General features: G+C 44.0%; 1 pseudogene; it reads left to right on the forward strand.

The window, feature by feature from the left end:
* Window positions 1-1,429: 1,429 nt before the first annotated feature.
* Window positions 1,430-2,463, forward strand: LOC142433700 (melanoma-associated antigen B2-like; annotated as a pseudogene).
* The last annotated feature ends 3,537 nt before the right edge of the window (window positions 2,464-6,000 follow it).

Below are 6,000 nucleotides of genomic sequence, written 5' to 3' on the forward strand. Positions count from 1 at the left end.
TGCTGTCAGCAGTGGTGTCTGATGTGTTGTGTTCATAATGTTTTTTTTCCCTTTTGAGTTCCAGAGGACTTTGGGATATCAAGGTCGGTGGGAGGTAGTCTTGGTCTTGCCAGCAGTTGATCTAAAGACTCTGAGAGTGAATGTGAAGACCCTCCACTTGCTCCTCAGAGGGAATCCCCACTGGCAGCGCTGTTGTCAGTGAATTAAGTAACTGAAGACTGACACAGAACTGGAGCTTCCCAGGGAAGAATTCTGCATTGGCAGCTGAACATCTCATCTCCCCTTCTCTACGGTCCCATTTCATCTATTGTCCTTTCACACCCCTGCTTCCTGGCCTTTTTTTTTTTTCTGCCCACGTAACTCCAAAAACCTAAGCCAGTTTCAAATTTATTTTTCCCTCTTTTATAACCAGTTAGACCTGTGCTTAGATGCAACAGGCAAGAAAACTTAGTAAGGAGAGTTTTTTAGGCTGTGACATTTCACTTTTTTGTTTATTTAAAATTTTTAAATGTATTATTACTGTTTTATTATTCCCCGTTTTATTGGAGGACTAAAAGGCATACATACAAACAAACAAACATGCTATACATTATTGCATAGGTCACCACACCAGAACAGTGACACTAGCTCAGTAAATCATCCTTCCCCTTGTGGTTCCTTCTCTCCCTGCCCACCCCCTTCCCTGGCCTTCTCCTCTCCCCCTCACCATTGACTCCATTCTCATTGTGTTGTGTCCTTGCTGTGAGGTGCCATCGAGTCCGCTCCTACTCTTAAGGACCCTATGTACAGGGAATTAGACACTGCCTGGTAGTGTAGTAGTTACACATTGAACTGCAAGCTGCAAGGTCCACAGTTCAAATCCACCAGGCATTCCATGGGAGAAAAACTGAGATTCTGAATGCTTGCAACCCTGTCCTATAGGGTCGCCATGAGTCGACACCAACTTAATGGCAATGAGTTCTGTTTCCTTTTGCAGTAATATTCACATTTTCACTATATTAGGTTCTTCTTAATGTAGAGACATTCTGTCATTTATGTATGTTCCTTCTGGTTCCTTGTAGAAACGTTTTATCGTTTTCTTTGTATAAATCTTTTCTTTCTCTGGTTAATTTTATTTCTAAGTCCCATTTCTTTTGGGTATGTATTGTAAGTAGAATTGTTCTTTGAATTTCCAATTCAGATCCCTTTTCTTGTCTATACAACAATCTAATAGATATTTGCATGTTGATCTTCCAGCATGCTATCTAACCAAATTTTAAATTAATTTCAGTATTTTTTATTGAGTTTTGGGGGTTTTCAATAGATAGGATTGTGTCATTTGCAGGTGAAGGGAGTTTTGCTTTTTTATCGATTTGAATGTGTTAATATTTTCTTATTTCTTTCAGCTCTAGTTCAGACTTCCTGTCTGATCCTCCTGAAGAGTGCCATCATGCCTCTCAGTCAGAAGATCAAGTTCTCTCTTGAGAAATCTGGTCCGGGCCTAGTTGGCAACCACAGTGTTGAGCATGCCCAGGACCCTGTAGCTAAAGAGGAAAGGCCTTCCACTTCTCCCTCTCCTCCTTCTGAGGAATCTCCCCAGAGCTTCCCTGATGTGCGGGTTCCAGAGTTACCTCAAACAACCCTGTCCACCACTGTGCCTACAGAAGATGCCTCCAGTGCAAGCACTGCTGAAGATTCCCAGACTCAAGATGAGGGAAATGCAAGGGCTCCTGAGGCTGCTGTGACTCCTGCTCAGAATCCCCAGAGAGATCCCCTTATCCGGAGGATGAGCATATTGGTGCAGTTCCTGCTGCACAAGTATAAAATGAAAGCGCCCATTTCAAAGGCAGAAATGATGAAGATCATCAGCACAACGTACAAGGAGCATTACCCTGAGATGCTGAGGAGAGCCTCTGAGCACATGGAGATGATCTTTGGACTTGAGATGAAGGAAGTCGACTCTCTAAGTCAATCATATGTCTTGACTAACATTTTAGAGATCACCAGGGAAGAGAATCTGAATGGCAGCAGAGGGTTTCCCAAGATCGGCATCCTCCTGCCCATTCTGGGGATGACCTACAGGAATGGCTGCCGGGTCACAGAGCAGGAGATGTGGGAATTCCTGAATGCACTAGGGATCTTTGATGGGAAGAGGCACTTTCTTTTGGGAGAGCCTAGGAAACTTATCACCAAAGATCTGGTGTGGGAAAAGTACCTGGAGTACCGGCAGGTGCCTAATAGTGATCCTCCAGAGTATGAATTCCTGTGGGGTCCCAGAGCCTATACTGAGGCCAGTAAGAGAAAGGTGCTGGAGTTCTTGGTCAGGATCAATAATATCAATGCTCATGCTTTTCGCGTACTCTATGAAGAGACTTGGGGGCATGAAGAGAGATCAGCAACCACTCTGTGGACTGGGGTAGGGTTTAATGCCAGGGCAAGGGCGGTTTCAAGGCCCAATCCAGCAAGGCCTCCCACCCCTCGTGAAGGCTGACAGAGATGCACCACTTTGTTCTTAAAAATAACAGCTCACATATTAATTAGTGGGCCTTCAAAGGGGTTTTACCTTCACCTCCCATTCACAAGTAGCATATAGAGTGCACTCTGAGGGTTTTTTCTTTGAAATTTCTAATGTTGTGCTTTTTTACTGAATTTTAATTTAGACTCAGGAATCACATAACTGTTTTTAAAGTACAGAAAGGACATTTAATTTCTTTGATAAAAGACGATTTTGGCTCTTCAGTCATAAAAAAAAACAGGAACTAATGTATAAGGTTGGGTATGGGTTCAGAGAAAGGGGCTCCCCAGAAATGGTAAAGGAGTTCACAGTCAATAGCTTAGGGACATGACAGAGGGTGAGCATCTTGGAAGTAACAGATTCTTGGCCTCCCTGATTTCTTTTGTTCAAATGAAAGAGGATTGTATTTGCTTGGTTCATTGAACGATGTTGGAAAAAATAAAAGGTGACGATTTCTATATCTTGTTCCATGGCTCTTGTTTTCCACAAACATTTCCTCAGAATCTATATTTGGAAGGTTTCATGCTGGTATTGAGATCTTTAGGAGAAAGACGGTCCATCCATTTGTCCAACACCTGTCTTAACAGCAATGATGAAAAGAGGAAGCCACTGAGTTTTTCAAGACTTGATCTAGGAAGAAGTAAAATCACTTCTAGGTTCCCTCTATGGCAATGGCCCTGGGCCAGGTCACTGTGGGTACTTGGGACACTTAGATCTCTGAGTAGAGGGCCAAATTAAGGCAGGCTGCTGGGGCTGGAAAGGGTGGGAGCTTGCCTGTCGTGGGAATAGAGGAGAGTTCACTGGGGTGTGCACGTCCAGACATTCATTCTCAATTTGTGCTCTAGTATCCAGGCTCAACCTGCAAGGGAGACTGAAGCTTAGTCCATACTCTGGGGTGGTGAGTAAACCAGAGAGCTATCCCCACCTGTGGCAGGAATGGAAGGTATCCAGTAGCCTTTCCCTGTTCACGTGGAACCATGCATGGATTCAGTGTTCTAATTTGATCACATACAGGACGTTGATCAGAGGTGGAGTGAAACTCCCTGGATGTGAGTGTGGTGTCTAGAAGCCAAGGTTCTGGTACTTTCTCAGGGAATGGGGGTTAGAGAGCCCACTCCACACACAAGACATCAGAATTTGAATATTTAGACAGACATTCCAAGTGAAGAATAGACTTTCTTCCCTGGTGATAATGAAGGGAAACTGGGGTGACATGAGTGGAATGGGGTAGATGGATCTGATCAGTAATTCTTGGAGCCATATGTTGAATTAAACTACGGAAGTCTACCTTGGCCCACAGTCAGTAGTTCACCTCTTACTATGGACTGAATATTGCCCCCCTTCCCCACCCTACGCCGCATCGCTACACACTTCCTCCAAATAAGATGTGCTCTCAAGCCTCACACTAGACCCATGGCTATAATGCTCAGTGGGCACAGGCTTTCGTTGTTAATTTAATTGATCAGTGATACTATAGTGGGTGTCTAAAGGTCATTTTAGTGAGCTAAAAAGGAACCCACAGTGTTAATCTGGGTTGACTAGAAAACCAAATCCAGGGAGACCCATATGTGTGCGAGAGAGTTTTATATCAGCGAGTAATTGTATATTAAGTAAACATCGCAGCCCAGTCTAAATCAAGTCCATGAGTCTAATAGTAGCCCTTTATATCTGATGCCAGTGTGTAAATTCCTCTTGAGACCCAGGAAACACATGCAATGACCCCAGGAAGATCACAGGAAGTGGATTTCCATCTAGTGGATACAGTGGCATTGGAAATACCTCAGTGCTGCTATGGGTCTCTATGTGTCTCCCCCGGCTCCAGGGCTCTGGCTCCATCAGTGTAGCTCCATCGGTATTGTCCACAGGAAAGTGAAGCAGAGAGAGAGTGTGTGTGTGTGTGTTCTGCCTCCAGGGAGGAAGGCGGGAGTTCTCAGAACCCTCAGGAGAAGGCCATGCCCACACAGAGGCGTTATTGGCTATGACCTGATCAACAGGCTAGATTTGACCACTTCGCTCGGGTTGGCAGGAGATTATGAAACTGCCAGGCCCACTGAACAAGTACCCAAGGTTCATGCTGGGACAAGGGGGATATTAGAAAGTGTAGCCCATGAGAGATCTATGCAACCAAGAAGTTATGGCTCACATAAGCATAAGGCTGGAGGCTCTTGTGTGAGAAGAAGCGTTCCACTACTGTCCAAGGCCTGCCAGTGAGGATGGTTTTTGGCCTTTCATTCAAAATTCTTGCTTTGTGAGTGTTCAACCAATGGGAACTCAAAAATACCTGATCAGTGCAATTGACATACTAGCTGTGCTTTGGATGACCTTCAGTTCAGTTCTTCCTTTGGGAAGGAGAATTATTCTTTCTCCCTACATCCAAATTTCATTGCTCGTGTCATGTCCAGTCTTACAGAGGAATAGAATTTGTCTAAGCTAACAAAAGATCCCTTCGTTTTGACTTAAAACATGGTTCCGTGTGGTATAATTTCCATCGACATTCTTTTCCATTCTCTACCTTGTCTATCAGGAGAACTACCATATTATGTTTTAAGAATAATTTATAATTACCTCCTAAAAAGACTAAGGATGTTTTAAAGGGGAACCAGGGATTAAAGCATACATACACACACGACAAAGATATATAAGTGGATTTTGAGCTCACATTTAAAGGCAGTGCTCATCTATGAAACATGGGTTCGTATGACCCAGCCCCCCCTTGATACCTCTCTCTCAAGAAGTGTTCTCTGACTATATGGGCGCTACTGGGAGTACGGTGAAGAAGGCAGATGGGCCCTGGCGATCAGGGGAAAAAGTGAAAGAGTAGTAAAAGCCCCAAAGACCCCAGGGTTGTGGACAAGTAATGGGAAAGGCCTTCTTATCAGACAGAGCACATTGTAGGGATGACTACTACATCTGTACTTAGGTGAAAATGTAACACCTTGTCATTTGAAATCCTTCCAGATCCACTGTGGCAATTGCATAATCTCCTGTCAATTTGTGAAGGGATGGAGTCTAGCCTGTCAATCAGGTCACAGCTTGATGGCTTCATTTGCAGGTGTGACAGGAGATAAATAGCTGACTGGAGGCCAGGCACATAGACTCTCTGTTTTGTCCTCCTGCTGACAACATACATGGAACTGCGCTAATAGAGCCAGAGCCACATGGAGATCCACACCAGCGATAAGATGCTTCCACCACTCCTGGATCCACAAGGCTTTACACCCACTGACCTGTGATCTTCAGCATCATTGCATGTGATTTGTGAGTCTGCATAAGAATTCATGAACTAGCATCGGACATATAGGTTAATATCAGACTTATGGCCTTGATCTAGACAGGGCTGGGATGTTTCCTTAATATACAATTACTCTTTCATATAAAGTTCTCTATTACACACACATGAGTGTCTATGAATTTGTTTCTCTAGTCTTCCCACAAGAAAGAGTTCCAGTTTCTTCATATGTTGAGCTTTGATTTAAATTGAGGGTTTTCTTTGGTACATTCTGTCA

The sequence above is a fragment of the Tenrec ecaudatus genome, chromosome X, assembly GCF_050624435.1.
Source record: "Tenrec ecaudatus isolate mTenEca1 chromosome X, mTenEca1.hap1, whole genome shotgun sequence".
NCBI classification, from domain to species: Eukaryota; Metazoa; Chordata; class Mammalia; order Afrosoricida; family Tenrecidae; genus Tenrec; species Tenrec ecaudatus.